The sequence below is a fragment of the Ruditapes philippinarum genome, unplaced genomic scaffold (assembly GCF_026571515.1).
Source record: "Ruditapes philippinarum isolate M1 unplaced genomic scaffold, ASM2657151v2 ctg153_1_1_1_1, whole genome shotgun sequence".
In the NCBI taxonomy this organism is placed as follows: domain Eukaryota; kingdom Metazoa; phylum Mollusca; class Bivalvia; order Venerida; family Veneridae; genus Ruditapes; species Ruditapes philippinarum.
In genome coordinates, this window is record NW_026856019.1 from 232,241 (window position 1) to 255,467 (window position 23,227).

General features: G+C 33.0%; 11 non-coding genes across 11 annotated transcripts; all 11 read left to right on the forward strand.

The window, feature by feature from the left end:
* The first annotated feature begins 3,653 nt into the window (after positions 1–3,653).
* Trnad-guc (transfer RNA aspartic acid (anticodon GUC)) lies at positions 3,654–3,725 on the forward strand. The gene has a single exon. It is a non-coding gene; the product is annotated as a tRNA-Asp (tRNA).
* A 207-nt stretch (positions 3,726–3,932) lies between these two features.
* Positions 3,933–4,004, forward strand: Trnad-guc (transfer RNA aspartic acid (anticodon GUC)). Its single transcript has one exon. It is a non-coding gene; the product is annotated as a tRNA-Asp (tRNA).
* Positions 4,005–4,892: 888 nt separating this feature from the next.
* Trnad-guc (transfer RNA aspartic acid (anticodon GUC)) lies at positions 4,893–4,964 on the forward strand. The gene has a single exon. It is a non-coding gene; the product is annotated as a tRNA-Asp (tRNA).
* A 206-nt stretch (positions 4,965–5,170) lies between these two features.
* On the forward strand, positions 5,171–5,242 carry Trnad-guc (transfer RNA aspartic acid (anticodon GUC)). The gene has a single exon. It is a non-coding gene; the product is annotated as a tRNA-Asp (tRNA).
* An 8,044-nt stretch (positions 5,243–13,286) lies between these two features.
* On the forward strand, positions 13,287–13,358 carry Trnad-guc (transfer RNA aspartic acid (anticodon GUC)). Its single transcript has one exon. It is a non-coding gene; the product is annotated as a tRNA-Asp (tRNA).
* Positions 13,359–13,564: 206 nt separating this feature from the next.
* On the forward strand, positions 13,565–13,636 carry Trnad-guc (transfer RNA aspartic acid (anticodon GUC)). The gene has a single exon. It is a non-coding gene; the product is annotated as a tRNA-Asp (tRNA).
* Positions 13,637–14,741: 1,105 nt separating this feature from the next.
* Positions 14,742–14,812, forward strand: Trnad-guc (transfer RNA aspartic acid (anticodon GUC)). Its single transcript has one exon. It is a non-coding gene; the product is annotated as a tRNA-Asp (tRNA).
* A 206-nt stretch (positions 14,813–15,018) lies between these two features.
* On the forward strand, positions 15,019–15,090 carry Trnad-guc (transfer RNA aspartic acid (anticodon GUC)). The gene has a single exon. It is a non-coding gene; the product is annotated as a tRNA-Asp (tRNA).
* Positions 15,091–16,189: 1,099 nt separating this feature from the next.
* On the forward strand, positions 16,190–16,261 carry Trnad-guc (transfer RNA aspartic acid (anticodon GUC)). The gene has a single exon. It is a non-coding gene; the product is annotated as a tRNA-Asp (tRNA).
* A 206-nt stretch (positions 16,262–16,467) lies between these two features.
* On the forward strand, positions 16,468–16,539 carry Trnad-guc (transfer RNA aspartic acid (anticodon GUC)). Its single transcript has one exon. It is a non-coding gene; the product is annotated as a tRNA-Asp (tRNA).
* A 6,260-nt stretch (positions 16,540–22,799) lies between these two features.
* Positions 22,800–22,871, forward strand: Trnad-guc (transfer RNA aspartic acid (anticodon GUC)). Its single transcript has one exon. It is a non-coding gene; the product is annotated as a tRNA-Asp (tRNA).
* Positions 22,872–23,227: the final 356 nt, after the last annotated feature.

A 23,227-nucleotide genomic window follows, 5' to 3' on the forward strand; every position in this document is an offset into this window, starting at 1 on the left:
TCTATCCCAGATGCGTGCACATCACGGGGAAAAGCACACAGAGCAGGTCAAGGTCAAGTCATCTCAAGTACCAGAGATGATTGGATGGCGCTTACAAGAGCCGTTTTGTTAGATGATGCATTGGAAGAAGTGTTATATTATTGATTTCGTCGGCAAATGTAAATAGACCTGTATACAACAAAAGCACTGTGTTCACTATAAGTCGACATTGTCGCCTATACAACTGACTGTCTATCGCCGAGGACACAAATGTTAACCACCATACTATACATATACCTCAAATGCATATCCGACGCAACAGCCTCTGTTCTTTGCGATCAAATGTTTTAATAAGGGGAGGTGTTTAGCCTAGTGGTTTATGTGTCTGCCTCACAGTCCAGGGATCATGGGTTCGAGCCCTAATTGGGTCTCGACCATGTTTCTTCATACAACACCAGTACTGGTTGGTCACAGAAAGCGGACATGGAAGTGATATATATATATAAGTTGCAATCGCAATCAAGCTTAAATAAATTATGTTTGAACCAAATGTTTTAAATAATTTTTTTTGACATACTTATTTAAAAAAAAAATGAAGGCAATAAAAAGCAAACTTTATTTTGATATTCCAATATAATAATATAGAACATGTTTACCAAAAATTTACTTTCAATGAAAAATAATCTAGAATTTTGTTGCCCCCTTCCCGGGCCTCATTTAATAAAACGGGACACAGATGCTCTCGTCTGCTTCACACTACATGTTGCGAAGAAGTAATCCCTCCCTATTATCGGGGAGAAACTCGATCAGATTTAATTCATTTCTGTGTTTGTTGAGCTAATTCTTACCAATGCAATTTTCTGAGGGTGAACGCTGTCTATTTTTCTAATGAAACGTTGCCATGGCGACGAGTGGTATTAAGTTACAGTTTGATTGTGTTTATCAGGAGATAGTATCAATTTAAAGGAAGATTGAATTTACAGGCCTTTCTCGCAGTTTACTCATTAACATTTTGATGAAAGATTTTGGTTAGAAGAGAAGCAATGCTGTATAATTATAAATAAAAAGATAAATGTTAAACATCATTAATGCCTGTTTGTTATAAATGCATTCATATTCTTTCTCATTTCGTTTTCTATAAATATTTATTGTGGTTCATTCATTCGGTCATGTGTAGGAAACTCTTAAAAAGATTTAATTGACATACGATGCGTAGGTAAGTAAATATTTATTGAAATAATCTGACATAGCTGGTAGCTTGCGGCGTTTTCCACTTCAAAATCAACCGTCTTGAGAAAGTCCCTAAATGTATACGCTACCACAGGATTTATCCAATTGAAAAAAACGTGGATCATATCTACCAATCATACATAGACGGCTGGAAAAAAGGCGTTTTTCTATTGGCTGCGAGACACTCTCCTGCCTGTCAATTTGATTGACAGTGGGGTTACGCCCAAGTGATATTACTCCGCGCGGAGAAAAAATCGCTCTGCCAACGCGTAGAAAACCGCCCGACAATACGGACTAATTAGAGCGAGGAAATAATAGCAGACGAGACTAATTATGTGCACTTGAACGAATGAGAAACACCGGGAGGTGAATAACCGAGACGAAAGAATATTGTAAACGAAAACACGTTTTAGAAGATTGCGAAATTTGACATTTCTTTAATCACTGTATTTTTAGACATCTACCTAACGTACAATTAACCGTGACATTAGATTAACTAACATTATAAATTCTCGAACAATTAAACAATACAAAAAGCGGTCTTAAATTTTCAATTAAATTGATTTTAAAAGCAATCTTACTAAAATTAAAAACATAAAACAAAAGTACAAATATGAAAATCGCATTATAAATGTAATTTAACATCTTGGTTTCTGTTTCTCAATTCAATATATTGCGTGATATATTTCTTCTTAATTTCAACGTAACGTAACGTAACGTAATCTTGGGTCACGTCTTGCAATGGTTTAATACTCTTTCAAAGAATAAGACAGATAATATGTTATTGGATTTAAAATTGAAACCTTATGTTGAATGGTATTAATTAAAGATATACTTTGCTCATCTTTGAATAAAATATTTTAATTGCCGAAATTTATTGAAATCTATAAAATTCTATCTGTATATGTCTTATTTAAATAAAAGAACGTACAAACTAAGTATGTGAATCTGTGTTCCTTATTACCGTCAAGAAAAACTGGTCCTTTCTTTAAAAAAACACTGCCAGTTTTTTAATGACACTAAATATTTATAGTCTGTCCATTGACAGTGCGAAGGATTTAAAGCAAAGGATATCTACTTTGTGTTAAGTCAAAACATGTTTATTTTATATTTACAAAATTATCAATATTTTCAAATATCAGATTTGAACATAGTATATCTTTTAAACATGTAATTTTTGTATCGAAGTTAAAATACCAGATACGAAACAGTTAACTACCTAACTTTATACAAATCTATATCCGACTAAATAACGCGACACTAAAAATACCTACGTTGTCAAATTTAAATTAAATTGATTTAATACCTATAATTATGTAAGATGCAAATATGACGTCATAAATTCAATGTACATTGGAAAAGTTTAAAAGAATCAAGAGGCATTTACCCTAATATATTCGAACACACATCGATTTTTTAAAATCTAAATTGTTAAAGAACTGAAGAGAACAACCCAGAGTACAGTTGCATCTTTTATTCGACCAGGTATGAAGAGTATAACAAAAATAAATCACTGTAAATTTGATTGAAATAACAAGAATAGCTGAATTGTTCAAGATACAGTTGCATCTTTTATTCCATCATTTATAAGAAGTAGAATAGGATTACATCATATATACAATTTAAGAAGATTAAAAGCTACTTACAATATTCACCAATTAGTTTAGTAACACTGAGAAAAGGAAAAAAAACAACTTGTAAAACAGTAACACAGCCTAAGTGTCGGAACCAGCATGTTGTCTATAGATGAATGAACATTGATTTCACATTGATGTTTTATGCCGTGTTCTCACCGCCGATCAGATCAACTCGATCAAGCACGATCAAGCGATCGGGTACCGGTCTAGCTCGACCTGCATGCGTGCTTGGGGGTGGTCGGAGCAGTCTATTTTGGTCGGCATGACTCGGGCTTCCTACCCGAATATTTTGATATGTCAAAAGAATTCGGGTAGCGATCGAGTAGATAAGCGATCGAAAAGCGATCGTATAGTGATCGAGTTGATCGAGAATAAATCGTGTAACGATCAAGTTTTGTCGGGTATACATGTTTAACCCGATCTGTACACGATCATCTTGACTTCTATTCGAGCACATCCACGATCATTACGATCTGGTCGGATGGAAATCTGACAACGATCGAACAGAGGTCCAGTTAGTCTAGTTGAGATAGTGTATGACTCGCGTATAGGTCTGGGTGATCGAGAAGAAGTCGGGATGTTGGTCGGGTTGTTGTCGAGACATCTTGCAGGGTCAACCTGAGGTCGTGTAGGAGTCGTGAATGTGCATTTAATCCAGCTTTCGGCCTTCATAGGGGAATTAATGTGATCAGGACGATCGAGTTGATCTGATCGGCGGTGAGAACATAGCATTAACTTGATATGGCCAATTCTATCCTTACATTATATATGTATAAAATATTAGGTTCATGAAAAGTCATCAAGCAATCATCGATAGTATAGTGGTGAGTATCCCCGCCTGTCACGCGGGAGACCGGGGTTCAATTCCCCGTCGGGGAGGTTCTTTTTTATTTTCTCTGAATTTAACCTATTTGACAAAGTGCATGTGCATTTAATATTCAATTTCATCTGAAATGGAGATGAAAATCCACGACCTTTACCGAAAATACAGTAATGATATAGTTTTCCTTATGTTTTCCTATTGATTATCTATACCTTACATTATATATGTATGAAATATTAGGTTTATGAAAAGTCATCAAGCAATCCTCGATAGTATAGTGGTGAGTATCCCCGCCTGTCACGCGGGAGACCGGGGTTCAATTCCCCGTCGGGGAGGAGCTTATTTTTTACGACATGTTTTAGACAGATGTAAACCTACTAGACCGTGTGTATGATACATTCACAATTTATTTTCACTGCAATATGATGAAAGTTTTCTACCTTTTTTATATAATTAGTAAAGAGTCGGCCTGCAATTTGTTTTGAAAATAATAAAAAATAAAATGTTATAGTAGTCCCTCACACAGGTACGAGACGAGTCGTGCCAAAGAAAAGATTTTAAATTTATTTCTGAGTACATTTATTAACCATTTTGTGCATTTGTTCATGATTTATGTGTCTTTAAAATTACTCAGAAACTGACTATTTTCAGGCACTTATAAAATGGCAAGGATTAATCTCCTCCATAAGTTTAAAATCAAGTTTTATTAAAATGAACAGTTTCCGTTTTCTACATTTTTTTGCGACAATACAAATAATTTTCGTTGTCGGTCAAATCCTAAAAGACACACGACCGTATTTCTTCATATGACATCAACATTTGTATGTCTGTGAAATGAAATTTTTAATATTTACACAAAGAAATTATATATGCTCAACTTAAATTTTACTTTAATACAATGTAGAGCGTCTCTTTATAATGTTACATTTATCTGTTGTTGTTTCTACATTGTCGAGTGTTTCTGTAAATCGTGAATTTAGACAGTCAATTTATGGAATCAGATTGAGGGATTTATAAATTAATGGCTTCAACCAAGTATGATAATAAGGCACGAGTGTATCGAGTATCTACGTCAGATATAACGTTGCCAATATATTTTATATCTAAACGTTTCTTGGGTATTCAATATCAGAATTTCAAACTCATGAAGATATTAATTAAGTGTGCTTGTTTATGTTAATGAATCAAGCCAAAAATAGTGCTTCAAGTCCACCAGTATGTAATCCTCGATAGTATAGTGGTGAGTATCCCCGCCTGTCACGCGGGAGACCGGGGTTCAATTCCCCGTCGGGGAGGTTCTTTTTATTTTCTCTGAATTTAACCTATTTGACAAAGTGCATGTGCATTTAATATTCAATTTCATCTGAAATGGAGATGAAAATCCACGACCTTTACCGAAAATACAGTAATGATATAGTTTTCCGTATGTTTTCCTATTGATTATCTATACCTTACATTATATATGTATGAAATATTAGGTTTATGAAAAGTCATCAAGCAATCCTCGATAGTATAGTGGTGAGTATCCCCGCCTGTCACGCGGGAGACCGGGGTTCAATTCCCCGTCGGGGAGGAGCTTATTTTTTACGACATGTTTCAGACAGATGTAAACTTACTAGACCGTGTGTATGATACATTCACAATTATTTTCACTGCAATATGATGAAAGTTTTCTACCTTTTTTTATATAATTAGTAAAGAGTCGGCCTGCAATTTGTTTTGAAAATAATAAAAAATAAAATGTTATAGTAGTCCCTCACACAGGTACGAGACGAGTCGTGCCAAAGAAAAGATTTTAAATTTATTTCTGAGTACATTTATTAACCATTTTGTGCATTTGTTCATGATTTATGTGTCTTTAAAATTACTCAGAAACTGACTATTTTCAGGCACTTATAAAATGGCAAGGATTAATCTCCTCCATAAGTTTAAAATCAAGTTTTATTAAAATGAACAGTTTCCGTTTTCTACATTTTTTTGCGACAATACAAATAATTTTCGTTGTCGGTCAAATCCTACAAGACACACGACCGTATTTCTTCATATGACATCAACATTTGTATGTCTGTGAAATGAAATTTTTAATATTTAGCCAAAGAAATTATATATGCTCAACTTAAAATTTACTTTAATACAATGTAGAGCGTCTCTTTATAATGTTACATTTATCTGTTGTTGTTTCTACATTGTCGAGTGTTTCTGTAAATCGTGAATTTAGGACAGTCAATTTATGAATCAGATTGAGGGATTTATAAATTAATGGCTTCAACCAAAGTATGATAATAAGGCACGAGTGTAATCTACGGTCAGATTCGATCGATTGCAAAACCTGTAATTTTATGTTAGGAATAAGATCATTAAATATTCCAGACAATCTGTTATAGAATAATATTATAAATTAATGGCGGTAGCTTAATATGTTTTATTCAGATATAATCAATTAAAATTATGTTTCAATGCCAGATATGATAAAACTTGATATCCGAAGCTTATAAAATATGAGTTAAATTTTGAAAAACTGCAGCCATTTGTAGATCTATACATTAATACATTTATAAAACATATCACGATCAAAACTGCCATATAATGTCTAGGACATTCCAAACCAGAACAATTACTCAACAGTTTGATCGTATATTCGTCTTAGGAATACTGGCCGCCTACGTAAAACCCCTTTTGTAAGAGGAACCGTAGCATCCGTTGGCATGCACGGGAGGAAACCTCCTCAGGCTATTCTCGGAAATAATAGAACAACGGACCTGCTCAGATATGCCAGTAAACATATAAAATACAAAATACATTACAGCTCAATAAAGAGAAACGTTCTTTATAAGAAAAATTATTATTTTAAATAAATAGTAGTGTGATAAATAATGTAAGTAAACTTGCTTGAAACCATGTATAACAATGTAATGATATGATAATAACCATTATATCAATACTTTTTTAAAGACAATATGTGTTTTATTTACACATGGGTCAAGTTAATTAACAGTGTTTTGTTTTTGTACCGACATCGGTTACAGGTTATCTAATGACTATTCTACAAATATCCGAAAGTCAGTTGCATCCCACAGGTGTTCGAAATGTTTATGGTTATGTACAGGCCAGTTAAATGTAAATTTTTGAACCGACGTCGGATTCAAAATGATATGGGGTCTGGCAGTCGACGTTTGGTAAATTTCCGGATGTCGCAAAACAAATATTGACTGTTGAAATGATAAATTCCAGCCATGACGAAGAAGGGCTAAGTATCGCCGGCGGTCATTATTACCTGAAAAAAACAGAAAAAAGAGACAACAGCAAAGCAAATTTGGAAGGGCGGGTGGGGGTATTTTCCGTGTTTACGTTCACGGCAGCTTCATGAGCTCGGAGGGACTGGATCGAAAAGGAATTTGCAGAAGCGTGCTCGGTTTATATACCCAGTCTACTAAGCATGCGCGAACCAGATTGAATGACTTGTTTTAGGAGGGGAGCCAATATACAGGTCATTGCAAAAATACTGTGACGTTATAGTGTAAAAATAAAGAGTTTAAAACTCAAGCGCTTAACACTGAATTTTATTATTTTTTCCAACATAGTCACTTTAAAGGAAAAAATGATAATAAATGCAACATTATATGTTTAACTTATTTTATTTAATGGTTGGCATAAAATTTCCGACTCATGACTGTCATTTTAAGTAAACATAAAGTTAATAAGAGTTTGAACCTTTATATAAAATAGAATATTATAAAAATAGGTTTTTGCTTCGTCATCGATTGCAAAAAACCTGTAATTTTATGTTAGATTTTCGCCAAAAAAGGGTCTCGAAGAATTGAGAGAGCCTTCCGCCAACAGCGGCTAACATAAACCAAAATAAATGACTCAGTCATGAACGATTTAATTGGCAGATACTGGTGTGTTTAAGCATACACCACGAACGAAATTTAATTAATTAACGTAGTATTGTGACCAGACAGGAGTTAATGGCACCATCTACTCAAAAAGATCACGGGGTTTTTAAAGACTTTATCAACAATCCCTATTTCTAATAAAGTTTTTACTATTTTGTATGTCACTATAGATACGTTCCACCAAAGAGAACAGCCATATATCTATAAGAATGTCCCGCAAACAAATCTGAGACTGAATTATTAAGTGCTTGGAAAGATGTGCACAACCATAGGGGAAAATTTAGATTTATCTAGGCTTAAAAAAAAGTTTCTTCTTCATCAGCAGTCGCTGACGAAGAAGAACCCATTTGAATCACACCGTAAATGTTCAAGCAAATATGCAGGTAGATTTAAATAAAGAAGATACTAAATTGTAGGGCTCTATGAAATGAAATGGCACATGTCACACAAAAACTTCACATTACAAGAGCACATGCCACACAAAACGAAAAACTAGTGAAAAGTGTCTTTACTAGAGATGAGCCTGCAAGGGGAATTGGGTCACCGGAAAACCTATTTTAAAACATGTTATTGTTTTAAAGAATTTGTTTCTTCACAACGATACAATTTTATAACATATTATTTTTAATTGGTAATTTTTACGTGAATTATCTGCAATGAAAAAATGTACGCAAATAACTCGGCCACAATTCACCAATAAATGTACAAAATTACATTATTGTATTTGGGGAAAATGCAGCTAATAAATGTTCAAAATTCCATGAATATCCTTGTGTTAATTTGCGCCCATATATGTTCAAAATTAGGAAATATAAACTGGGTAAACTGCACCCATAATAAAAATATATCTGGGTAAACTGCACCCAAAAGTGCAATAAGTCTGGGTAAACTTAAAAACCCATGTTTCAATCTGATAGAAATATATCTGGGTAAACTGCACCCATATGATAATAGAAAATAAATCTGGGTAAAATACACCATAATTAAATATATCTGGGTAAACTGCACCCATAATAAAATATATCTGGGGTAAACTGCACCCATGTTCAAATATGATAATCTGATAGAAATATATCTGGGTCAACTGCACCCATTATAAAATATATCTGGGTAAACTGCACCCCATTATGAGTTTGTTTTTTTTTTTTTTTTTTTTTTTTTTTTTCCTTTCTTTTTCCAGGGTGATAATATTAATTATTAAGTGAAGTTAAATTACTGCATTGTAAATCCGTCGACGGTATCACAAATACATTTAATTGTGGGGGTAAACTGCACCCGTAATTTATTTTATTATAGACACTGCAAATTTAAACCCAAAGGCGGACTTGCCGGCCCAATATATCATTACGGGCCCCAATTGGCAGAACCTTTTGTTTCTCTTTATAATTTTGAAAAAGCAGTGTCTTCCTTAGTTAGAAACACCCTGTTTTATCAAGTTCACTAAAAAATACTACTATAAACATTATTATTGTACAAGAATCATTACGAGTTGAACGAATATTTGACGGCTATCTCATTTTTAGTTAACTACATGTACAACTGGATACATAGCCTATTCTGAATGAGTTGGGGAAAAAACATATGCTTATAAATTTAATGCAATTTACATTAAAGCTGCACTCCCCCAGATGAAATCAAAATATTTCAAGAAAATTTCAAAACAAAGGAAAAGTACTTGATTTATAAAGAACAATAAAAGATTCAAAACTGAAAAAGTAATATCTTCTATAATATCATTTATGCAATAATGTTTTGCCAGTATCTTTTCCACCATATTTCTACTGCGTTACTAACCGCAATTTGAGGGTTATTTTGCATATTTTTGACTTCTTTTTTTTTTGCTGAATTACATAGGTTGTAAGTGCTGTATCCAACATTGAATTTTTTTTTTTTTTTTTTTTTAAATTTTTTCATGAAATTTGCATGAATCTAGAGGCAATGCTGTTTTTAAATTAAAATGCATGAAAGTACAGCCATTGAAGCTTTATCATATTGTAAATTGGGAATATCTATTAAAGATACAATTGTATATTCATCAATACTTTCCTTTTCTATTTTGTCGTTTAACCGATGCTATTAAACGTACCAACCAAAATACACTCTAGAATCTAGATCATTCGTGTGCGGTTTTAAAAAACGGACATTTTTGGGCCCTAAAGTTAATTAATTTAAATATATCATTATAGTTAAAAACATGTACTTTTTAGTAAAGTTGTTTCAAAGATGGAAAATTTGGATATTGTCAGTAAACACGTGACGAAAAGTAGAGAATTTCTTCAAAACTGAAGGCATAAATATTTCTTAAGTAATTTTTTTTAGATTTTCTAAGTATACGTTTATAATTTTTTTAGATTTTCTAAGTATACGTTTAATTTCTAGTTCAAACTAGTATTCTTCAAACCTCGATATGCTTACTGTCACACAATGAATTTGCTTTGTATTATAAAACAAGGCTTTATAGTTTTACATTTAGGTAAATTGAGGGCAAATGCAAAACAACGTTAGTGACGTGCGTTATTGTTTGCAAAAGCAGGTATGCCATTTATATCAGTTTTAGTAAGGACTGAGGGTGGCTATATTAAAAACAGAACCGAAAATAAACATATCACTCCCAATTCCCAGATTTTCTGTAGCCCCGAGGGTGACGAACTAATTGATAATTAACTAATCTTTCTAACTTCCCGGTTGAATATCTGAAGAAATGCTTAAAAGATCCTGTATGTTTTTGTAATTGATATTTGTTACTGAGTGTATACCACACTTGCAAAAATTATTATACGGTGATTATATATTACTATATAATTATGCAAAATTAAAACAATTTTCAAACATCGAATATGTAAAATGTGTACTGCAAACATTTGTGCCATATTATATTTAATCAATAAATTATATGCATTTCATTTCTTATTGGGGGAAAAAATTGGACTTTATTATAGGGGAAATACATTTCTAATTACCTCCCTTTATTTACATTGAAATGGGTTAAATTAGGTAATATCGGGTTATAAAATAATACTTATTGGAACTTACAATATTGACAGATCTTTAATTTGAGCATCAATATTTATGAATAAAACCATTTGAAAAAATATGAAAACAGGATCTTTAATGTATTGGAGGGAAGTAGATGCCTGTTGTGGTTAATCCGGGAATAGCCATAATGGCTATTCCCGGAATAACCTTGGATCATTGGGAAAACGTGCCATTTTGAATCAGCAAATAGTATTTCTTGTATTGAACATATATTTATTATTATTTTATTTTTTATTTTTTATTTTTTAATTCTTTTTTTTTTTTTATTTTTTAGGTTTTATTTCTAAGTTTAAACCAATATTAGATGAAAGGCCAAATTTCATCAACACGTTCATTTATTCTTCATGGATCCATATATTTTGTCTATTTGACAATTTCAATATTTCTTCAGCAGTAAATTAATTATATTATTTTTTTTTTTCCAAAATAGTTTTTCCTAACAGATGTATACATGCAAAACAATTCCACTTGGTACGAAAAATTCATTAAAAAGAAAATTTCTCAAGAAATGCCTATTCTCCCCATAAAGCCATGCGTTGTTAAATTACCAATCGCCTTTTAATATAAAATTCCCAAAACTTATTTAACCTGTAACTCCAAAATTAAAAAACTGGGATTAACAGACGACGAAACCGTTGAGCAATAGCATCCATACTCCATTGCATCATTATTGTTCATTCTTATTATTATTAATATTATAAATAATTATTATTACTTTTTTTTTTTTTGGCATTTAGTAATAAAACTCAAAACTGATGCTCACACTCAAGACCATGGGAATTTTGTGCAAATTATTGCTTTGAGGAATTCGGATGGCTTAGTTTTCGGCGTCGATTTCAGTCACTTAAATATGTAAATACTTAACTTTAAACGTCACATGTTTATAATGTAAGAAAAACCAAAATCCTAAACGGTAAACCTAATGACAGAAAAGTCATAGGTTTAAACTACTGCGATTTGAAACGATATCTATAAAATGAAAAAATTGTGCAACCCGACCCTTTTAAAATGGCCCAATCGTTTATTTACAATTAATGGGTTCCCGCAAAGGATGAATGCAGGGATTTAATATCCAAATAGGCATATTCCCTAGATTTAAAACTTTATTTAAGAAGCAAAACCAGAGCGTAGATCTAGTTCATTTAACTCCGGGAATGTATTGTAATATAGACATTTTAATTTTACATCTCTGGAAGGCAAGGGGAAATGTTCAAAAAGTTAAAGAATAATATTGTGATGACTAGAGTAATTGTATCAATAGTCCACATGTCCATTTTAAAATCATTAATTGGACTTTTCTTTTCCTTGTCTCCCCCCCAATATTTTATTATTATTTGTCATTTTATGAATTTAAAGGTCCTTGGGTGTCTTATAACTTAAAAGTACTCGACTTGAAGAGATTTTTGACCATGACAGTACTGGAAATATTTTTTTTTTTTTTTTAAATTATGTATTAAATTTGATTACAGTATAGGATAATTTACTAATGTGGAAATTAAACAAAAATTCCATTCACTCCAAGGTATCCGCCCAAGTTTTAAAACATTTTTTTACAGGTTGTGACAGTTGCTTTTTAAGGGAATATTTATTGTTAAAAATCGACATTTTTTGGTTTAATATTCTGCATTTTTTGAGAACTCTTTCTGTAATGTTGAATATATATTGCTGTATTTAATTTTGATTAATGTCATTTTTGTTTCCACAAACAGCATTAGATTAAATTTTAACTATAAATTTGTTTTAAAAACAGTGACGGTCACCTGTCTATCGGTTAATCTGTATCAACAATTAGGCTTGATTTTAGGCATCACAAAACTTCTGCTGGTTCTAACCGGACTTCTGTGTTCTGTTTTTCCGGTGCCATTGTCTAGAAACATAATGTTTGACCAGTCTCTTCAAAGAAACCTTGAACAGCCAGAAAACCCTCCTTGTGAAAATAAATAACAAAAAGGGGGGGGTGTTTTAGGTTGTCGGTTTGGCATGGCCCGCAATTTGGTAAAAGAAAAGTAGAATAAAATCAGAATTAAAAAAATGCTGAGTTTACACAAATACAAAGGTTACAGTAACGTATTACGTTTTCACGACTTATAAGATCTACGGAATGACTTACTAACCATTATGAAGCATCCCTACGTGGAAAAAAAGTTTAATATATTAAAGGATAGATCTACCTGGACAAAATCATTTCAACCCATTAATTTTATGGGTAGATAAGTTTCTTTATCCAATCACTTTTTAATAAACATTTAACACAATAAACATTACTGTCAGGGCAAATTTATTACACTGTTATACTCCACTAGTCACAAGGGTATTTGTTACGTCATAAAGTCTAGGTGATGACCGTGATCAAATTAATTTTTTTGTTTTTATTAGGCTAAATAAACCTAAGGTACTGCAGTTATTGCAAAAATAGTATCAACAATGTCTTTAGTAATGATCACTTTTTCTCAGACCTTTCTCTGCCCTTAAAAGCCTACAGTATCGGTAATAGATCTAGATTATCTAATCTCGTGGTCCGTAATAAAATTTGAAAAATTGCGGTTTAGAATCCTATTAGATAAATTTTTAACACTTGGGTATTCAATATCAGAATTTCAAACTCATGTAAGATATTAATTAAGTGTGCTTGTTTATGTTAATGAATCAAGCCAAAAATAGTGCTTCAAGTCCACCAGTATGTAATCCTCGATAGTATAGTGGTGAGTATCCCCGCCTGTCACGCGGGAGACCGGTGTTCAATTCCCCGTCGGGGAGGTTCTTTTTATTTTCTCTGAATTTAACCTATTTGACAAAGTGCATGTGCATTTAATATTCAATTTCATCTGAAATGGAGATGAAAATCCACGACCTTTACCGAAAATACAGTAATGATATAGTTTTCCTTATGTTTTCCTATTGATTATCTATACCTTACATTATATATGTATGAAATATTAGGTTTATGAAAAGTCATCAAGATATCCTCGATAGTATAGTGGTGCGTATCCCCGCCTGTCACGCGGGAGACCGGGGTTCAATTCCCCGTCGGGGAGGAGCTTATTTTTTACGACATGTTTTAGACAGATGTAAACCTACTAGACCGTGTGTATGATACATTCACAATTATTTTCACTGCAATATGATGAAAGTTTTCTACCTTTTTTTATATAATTAGTAAAGAGTCGGCCTGCAATTTGTTTTGAAAATAAAAAAATAAAATGTTATAGTAGTCCCTCACACAGGTACGAGACGAGTCGTGCCAAAGAAAAGATTTTAGATTTATTTCTGAGTACATTTATTAACCATTTTGTGCATTTGTTCATGATTTATGTGTCTTTAAAATTACTCAGAAACTGACTATTTTCAGGCACTTATAAAATGGCAAGGATTAATCAATCTCCTCCATAAGTTTAAAATCAAGTTTTATTAAAATGAACAGTTTCCGTTTTCTACATTTTTTTGCGACAATACAAATAATTTTCGTTGTTGGTCAAATCCTACAAGACACACGACCGTATTTCTTCATATGACATCAACATTTGTATGTCTGTGAAGTGAAATCTTCACAATTTAACTAAAGAAAGTATACATGCCTCAACTAAATAACTAAAAATTTACTATATTACAATTTAGAGCGTCGTTTTTTTTTTTGTGACAGCACAAACTATTTCCGTTGTTTGCCAATAAACTTCGGGATTGTAACATAAAAATCCTACACGACCCTCGACTGTATTTCTTCATATGGCATCAACATTTGTATGTCTGTGAAATGAAATTTTTAATATTTAGCCAAAGAAATTATATATGCTCAACTTAAAATTTACTTTAATACAATGTAGAGCGTCTCTTTATAATGTTACATTTATCTGTTGTTGTTTCTACATTGTCGAGTGTTTCTGTAAATCGTGAATTTAGACAGTCAATTTATGGAATCAGATTGAGGGATTTATAAATTAATGGCTTCAACCAAGTATGATAATAAGGCACGAGTGTATGGAGTATCTACGTCAGATATAACGTTGCCAATATATTTTATATCTAAACGTTTCTTGGGTATTCAATATCAGAATTTCAAACTCATGTAGATATTAATTAAGTGTGCTTGTTTATGTTAATGAATCAAGCCAAAAATAGTGCTTCAAGTCCACCAGTATGTAATCCTCGATAGTATAGTGGTGAGTATCCCGCCTGTCACGCGGGAGACCGGGGTTCAATTCCCCGTCGGGGAGGTTCTTTTTATTTTCTCGGAATTTAACCTATTTGACAAAGTGCATGTGCATTTAATATTCAATTTCATGTGAAATGGAGATGAAAATCCACGACCTTTACCGAAAATACAGTAATGATATAGTTTTCCTTGTGTTTTCCTATTGATTATCTATACCATACATTATATATGTAAGAAATATTAGGTTTATGAAAAGTCATCAAGCAATCCTCGATAGTATAGTGGTGAGTATCCCCGCCTGTCACGCGGGAGACCGGGGTTCAATTCCCCGTCGGGGAGGAGCTTAAATTTTACGACATGTTTTAGACAGATGTAAACCTACTAGACCGTGTGTATGATACATTCACAATTTATTTTCACTGCAATATGATGAAAGTTTTCTACCTTTCTTATATAATAAGTAAAGAGTCGGCCTGCAATTTGTTTTGAAAATAATAAAAAATAAAATGTTATAGTAGTCCCTCACACAGGTACGAGACGAGTCGTGCCAAAGAAAAGATTTTAAATTTATTTCTGAGTACATTTATTAACCATTTTGTGCATTTGTTCATGATTTATGTGTCTTTAAAATTACTCAGAAACTGACTATTTTCAGGCACTTATAAAATGGCAAGGATTAATCTCCTCCATAAGTTTAAAATCAAGTTTTATTAAAATGAACAGTTTCCGTTTTCTACATTTTTTTACGACAATACAAATAATTTTCGTTGTTGGTCAAATCCTACAAGACACACGACCGTATTTCTTCATATGACATCAACATTTGTATGTCTGTGAAGTGAAATCTTCACAATTTAACTAAAGAAAATATGCATGCCTCAACTTAATAACTAAAAATTTACTTTAATACAATTTCGAGCGTCGTTTTTTTGTGACAGCACAAACTATTTCCGTTGTTTGCCAATAAACTTCGGGATTGTAACATAAAAATCCTACAAGACCCTCGACTGTATTTCTTCATATGGCATCAACATTTGTATGTCTGTGAAATGAAATTTTTAATATTTAGCCAAAGAAATTATATATGCTCAACTTAAAATTTACTTTAATACAATGTAGAGCGTCTCTTTATAATGTTACATTTATCTGTTGTTGTTTCTACATTGTCGAGTGTTTCTGTAAATCGTGAATTTAGACAGTCAATTTATGGAATCAGATTGAGGGATTTATAAATTAATGGCTTCAACCAAGTATGATAATAAGGCACGAGTGTATGGAGTATCTACGTCAGATATAACGTTGCCAATATATTTTATATCTAAACGTTTCTTGGGTATTCAATATCAGAATTTCAAACTCATGAAGATATTAATTAAGTGTGCTTGTTTATGTTAATGAATCAAGCCAAAAATAGTGCTTCAAGTCCACCAGTATGTAATCCTCGATAGTATAGTGGTGAGTATCCCCGCCTGTCACGCGGGAGACCGGGGTTCAATTCCCCGTCGGGGAGGTTCTTTTTATTTTCTCTGAATTTAACCTATTTGACAAAGTGCATGTGCATTTAATATTCAATTTCATCTGAAATGGAGATGAAAATCCACGACCTTTACCGAAAATACAGTAATGATATAGTTTTCCTTATGTTTTCCTATTGATTATCTATACCTTACATTATATATGTATGAAATATTAGGTTTATGAAAAGTCATCAAGCAATCCTCGATAGTATAGTGGTGAGTATCCCCGCCTGTCACGCGGGAGACCGGGGTTCAATTCCCCGTCGGGGAGGTTCTTTTTATTTTCTCTGAATTTAACCTATTTGACAAAGTGCATGTGCATTTAATATTCAATTTCATCTGAAATGGAGATGAAAATCCACGACCTTTACCGAAAATACAGTAATGATATAGTTTTCCTTATGTTTTCCTATTGATTATCTATACCTTACATTATATATGTATGAAATATTAGGTTTATGAAAAGTCATCAAGCAATCCTCGATAGTATAGTGGTGAGTGTCCCCGCCTGTCACGCGGTGCTGAGAATCCACGACCGTTATACATCAATATACGAGTAATATTTATTACAAAATACTAGGTTTAGGAAGATACACTAATGCCTAGGTCACAAATAAAACGGGCGCCGTCCGATTAAACGATTTTTGCGACGGACGCGCCCTCAGGCGCGTTCAGAGCTATGTCATCTACACATGGAATTTCGACGTCTACAATCAAAAAAAGTGTCCCGAACCGAATAACATCTAACAAATAGTGCACGATTTAATCATATAAAGCACACCCATTATGTCGAAATACGCAAAAAGCGTTTATGTTCCAGTTTGATTGCAAAGACCGTTAGTTATCTGACTTATAAGATAAACAAATGAATATCATATAAACGAGAAAATATCGTAATAATTGCACTACTTTGACCTAATTTGTCCAATCCGATTTACAGTCAAACACGGTTTTATGAATGAAAGTCGTAAGCAGAAAAAGTAGCACGACAAGTTATATAGAAAATAGTAATAGTACATTTTAATATAGAGCAAAAATGTTAGTAAAAACATTAGGAAGTAACTTTAATGAGAAAAATATGTGCCAAAATATCTTTTTGTGGTGACTGAAATAATTTTCTAAATAACGATTCCTCCGCTTAGAAGCACTATTTTTATCAATGAGATTGTACAGACACGTCGCTCCGCAGACATTTTAAATTTGGCCATTTCCAAACACTTAACCCTCAGACAGTTCACTCATCTTTTTAAGAAATTTGATTGAGACACATTTTCAATTTTTATTTTTTTTCTGTTGAACGATAATTAATGTATATTCAATATTGAAGTATCTTGAGGGTTGGGTGTGACTTGAATTGTCCTGGGGATTAAGTGTCTTTTTCCCATTAATCTGACCTGGTTTATCGATGATCTAATCAAGCATCAAACTGCAGTATTTTCATGTAAAAATGTGTTTAGATATTAATTTCCTTCATTTGCAAAAAATGTGTAAATTATACGATTACGAATGTGTTAAAGCAACTAAAAGTAGTGTATACTGTGTAGAAGTACGTACTACGGTAAATGTTACGACCGAGTTATATCCCTTTACTTTCGGACACCGGATTCCGGCACGTTACGGATTTAGCTGCGGGAAATTTACACTAATCGATGAACATAACACAATAACATGATGTTTCTATTTTTCTATCATTACTTTACCGTTTAAGGTGAAAATAATTGATGTGTTTGAAAATTATCAATATTTCTTTTATATCTATTGCAAATGTTTCAAAAAATATACTGTTTATAATGAAAATCAATAAAATTAAAGTAGTAGTGGCATCTTCCATTATAAATATCGTTATTTCTAGGTTTTCGAATAAGTGAATGTATTAATGTAAACAGTAGAGATTGGCGAAAAAATATAAATTCTGGGGAAAAAACATGAAAGAGAACAACTATCCAGGCAGTAAGACAAAACAGTCGTTGTACATTTTCCTAAGAATTGGTTTTAAAGAGTTCTTTTTACACGGGTGGGACACTTCTTTATAATATGAATAAACCATTTATTCAGCGAACTATTTTTTATTAACTATAGAAATACGACCCATACAAATTATTAAAACATTGAAATCGAATATTGTTTATTTTTTTATTATTTTAAACCGTAGACTGACATTAAAAAGAAACTTTATTAGCGAAAGAAAAGAATCGACACAAGTATGTTTTCTCCAGCATCATGAAGTAAGTCATACTGGACCTCGATCTATATTCTAGACAAATACGATACGTACAAGTTTGTAACCAAGATATTAAAGTACGGTTCAGCTATAAGACTAAGATATGTCTCAAATTGAACATTTTTATGGAAAATTAAAATTGAATTGACCATTTATTTATGATATTTTTCCATATTAAATAGACTTATGTGATAATATCAGGCACGGATACACGGCAGGGAGCTGAAGGGCTGAAGCCCCCTTCCCAGACACCCTGGCCTGAATTGTTTTCCTATAAAAAAATTGAGAGTAAAATATGATATAAATCTAAGTCCTTTTTTATTTGAACCTGGACCACACTGAGTTTCCTGTCCATTTTACAATTAGTCGAGACAAAATACTATCATGGCTTAGACTAAATACATACATGCAGACACTAATTACTTCTCTTGGTCAGTGTAGATGCAGTTTAATCGCCTTGATAATACTGAATGAAAGAGCAACTTATTCGTAGTACATCTAAATACATTTACTTTTGAACTATAAATAGCCCCCTATTGAATATTGAATGTGATGATGAATTTTTCGTATATATATTCAGCAATTTTTTTCAATACTGAAGCGCAAGTGATGTAAATTTAAATTATTTTAATCATAGAGCACGCTTTTTAGGTTTAATGTAAAGCATATCTTACCCTCTGGAAAATTCATTAAAAATCATAGCTTTCCCATACATGTAGATTAAGTTTTTTTCTTCCAGTTTTGCAGAAAAATCATTTTTTTCCTGGGAGAACCGCCAGACCCTCCCTAATCAAAAGGGGGAGTTTGGTCATTTCAAACACCCCCCCCCCCCCCACGAATTCTTATGACCCGGCCCTCTAATAACAGAGTAAGTCTATTCGAATGATATTCTCTCCCTTCACAAATCTTGACCTATTTCATACTCTGCATAATATGTGTGCACTGTTATAAATGCCCTGACTCTTGATGAACATATTACTTCCTTATTAATTTTCTGTGTTACCAAACACGGAACAAATAAAATTTAAAATATTGCAAGGTCTCATGTCACTTGTATATGAAAAAAAGATTGGAGCCTGATGGAAACATTAGCTCAACTGTCCTTCTATCCTTCTCATCTTGGTGTCATGAGTGTCCGGGTTGGCATACCACTTTGGTTACAGGTTTTGGGGCAACATTCAGCTTATAAAACATAGAACTTCATAAACAATTAAACTATTTACTTGTAACTTCACAAATATTTTTGAGATCGTCCGTAATAATATTTGCAAAGCCAATAACTCTAGCATAGTTTTTTGACAGAACAAATTGACAATTTGGAAACAAATTAATCTTGCTTATTTCTTTCTATTTTATTGTATATGTTTTCAGGATTATAGATGGAGGTTACTCTCTGAACCTCATAAATCTAACAATCATTTTAACAGAGTAATAGTCATTTTTTAGGTTAGAAAAATCTTAATTTAAAACTTTGCAAGAAAATCAATCTTTAGGACAACAAATATATACTTGTGGTATTCTTTTAAACATATAACATTAGTTTTCAAAAGAAAACAGAAGATATTCATATGGAACCTTTACATGTCTTAACCCATTACTTCATATACACGCCTTTTAACGCCTTTTTCACCCCCCCCCCTTTTTGTTGTCTCAAATTATGAAAAAATGCCTTATTTAGGCCCCAAACACTTGTTTTTGTTTGAGAAATGTTGTTAAAAAAAGTGACCTCTTTTTCGGCGCGGCCCCCCAACCAAAAGATACATCAGGGGGTTGCCAGAAGGGGGATGTGCCCCCTTCTGTTTGGGGGGTTTGAAGGGGGGCGGAGTCCCCCTCATCGCCAAGAAAATTTTGGACTTGTGAGAGGCTGTAAATGACCCCAGATTGATCATAAGGTAACGTGTAACCAACGCTGAAAAACATTTGACTCTATCTCAATCCATTGAGAAGTTGCAGCACTTTGAAATCAATTTTGATGGAAAAAATCAACGCAAAATAGTGATTTTTGGCAATTTTGAGATGTCCCCTCGTTGCCATGGTAACAGAAAATTTAAGCCTGAGCATGTTGTTGCAAGGGCAATTGTCCAGTCAACATTTGTGCCAAGTTTGATTAGTGTTGAAGCAGTTTTTATAGTATTATAGCAATTTGAACTTGTAACGGGAGACTTTTCAATGAAAACAGCCATTTTTCACAAAATGCTCATGAAGTAATGGGTTAAGTCATAATTGGAAGTTTCTATCCAAGCTCCATAAAACTCAGGCATAGAATTTTGCTGCCCTTTGTAAATAATAAAAAAACCTTGGTCCTTTTTTGCCAGCATTTATGCAATTCTCTTTTCATGTCCGTCGCTCCCAGTGCTTTCAGCACTTTGATTTATAAAATCGGCAGATTTTTTGATGTCGTGCACGCCGGGCGATTTTAAATCTGATACCTTGCGTGGTCATGAATGAAACAGTCGTCGGGCGATTTTTGCCGAATGGATTTTACAGAAAGAATTAAACCGATCGGGCGGTCGCCGCCTGATGTCCTCACGGCGCCTGTGCGATTTAAAAGTGAATCGGACGGTTGCCGCGCGGGCGCCGGGCGACAATGACTTTACATTTAATGACATCCTTTGTAAATCAACCAGTTGTAATTATGCCAGCAAAGAAGTCAGCTGCCAAAGCCAAGGGGAAGGCCAAGGAGATGGTCCGTGTTGTTGACACCGAGTCACCAACGGCCAGTATCGAGGCCGTAGAACCGTGGTTCAATTCCCCGTCGGGGAGAAGCTTCTATTTTGCTTATTTCAACAATTTTAAATCAACGGAATTATGAAAATGAAACAGAAGTTGTTTTCTGTAACACCTTCAGTCTTTGTTTACCATGACACATGACTTGGTAAATATTCTTTAATTTATGAACACAGTCTGCGGTTATTTAGTTAGTTAGCTAGTTGTACAGTTAAAGGGTTTTGACATGACGAGACTTAAAGCTGCATGCCTCCAGATGAGCGAAAACATTTTAATATGATCAAACTTGAAAAAAAATGTACTTAGATTTTTGGAAAAGTAATAATATTCAAGATTCAAGTAATAATTTACATGTTATGTACGATTAATGACTGATTTTACAGTATTTATAACTATATTTCTACTGAAAATTAGCATGAATCTGGAGCCGTGCGGTTTTTAAATAAATTTTCGAGATTAATGTTCCATTTGATGTAGGTCTAGACAAATAACTTGAGTGGAAAATTTCAGATCATTCAATAAGGATTCTAATTGTATAAAAAATACCTAAAATTGAAAAGCATTGCAACGCTTTTCACCCAAATCGGGCTTTAAAAAGTATGAAAGTACGATTTGAAATTTATTTTTCAGTATATTTTTAAAATATCTTTTGTATGTCGTTTAATTAAGTGCCGTAGCTGGTCTATGTAAGACATTAAAGTTTTATGTTTTAGGCTTTTGGACCTCAGTGTAGCCCCTTTAAAGCTGCTGCGTGCACGCCTCCAAATAAAACGAAAATATTTCAAGAAAAACAAACTTAAGAAAAATGTACTCAGATTTTAAGAGAAGTAAAAAGATAAGAAATATAAGTAATTATTTATGTGCTTAATGTCTTTAACGACCGAAGTCGCAGTACTCAAAACCATATTTCTACTGCGTGACTAACGCAGTTATGGCTATTATTGTATTTTTTTAGCCTTTTTGGTAATTTAACTAGACTGTAAATGCTGTTTGTAATGACGTGTACATTACTTTCCTTGTTCACTACACTATATTTTTCTTTTAGATACATTTTCATAATTTACATGAAGAATGAGCATGAATCTGGAGGCATGAATCATGAATCTTTAACTTCGTTCATAATAACAATGTTACCATTTAAAACGGAAAGCTATTAGTCTTCATATTTAACATAGATGAATAACGATAACATTTTGCTTTTTTAACATTTTGATATGATTTTTATAAATTAAGCAATAGAAACCACTTTGCTAACATTTGACTGTGTTATTACTGTGAAATGTGACTTATGTTAAATATATTTGAATGATTATATTTCTTACAAAGATTCTGTTCTGTTCTGTTCTTAATTAAGTATCGAAGGCATTATCTAATCTATTGTTGAAACTCCATTGTGTACAGACGTTACACCTTAGGTAACTAACACGTGGTCTAATGTATTTATTTGTTTTCCTTTAAACCAGTAAAAATACAAGCTCGTTTATCGATTGAGAAATGTGTCCGCTGTTGTGACGTCACAAAAAACCGCACACTATCGTTTTACCAAGATTGTTATACTTTACTACATTCAAATTTACATGCAATCCTCGATAGTATAGTGGTGAGTATCCCCGCCTGTCACGCGGGAGACCGGGGTTCAATTCCCCGTCGGGGAGGTGTTTTTTTCTCTGTGTTTTATCATTATATATTAAACCTTATCAGCGAAGATACAAGCAGAGGACACTAATAGAAGCCGATAAATCTCTTATAAAAAAGAGAAATTAAACGAACCATTTTATGCACATCACATCAACCGGCATGTTACATTTTATCGTTGCAGATCTTCATTTTTTTTTCAGCAATAATCACGTCGCATTTATTAGGTCATTGACACAAGAATGCCTGTCTGTAGTCTATGTTAAATGAGGCCTGCATTGGCACAAAAAGCAACTTTCACTGACGTACAAAGAATCCAGACATGTCACCAGTCATGCATGTTGAAGCACAAAATGGTGATAATCCCTCATGCAAT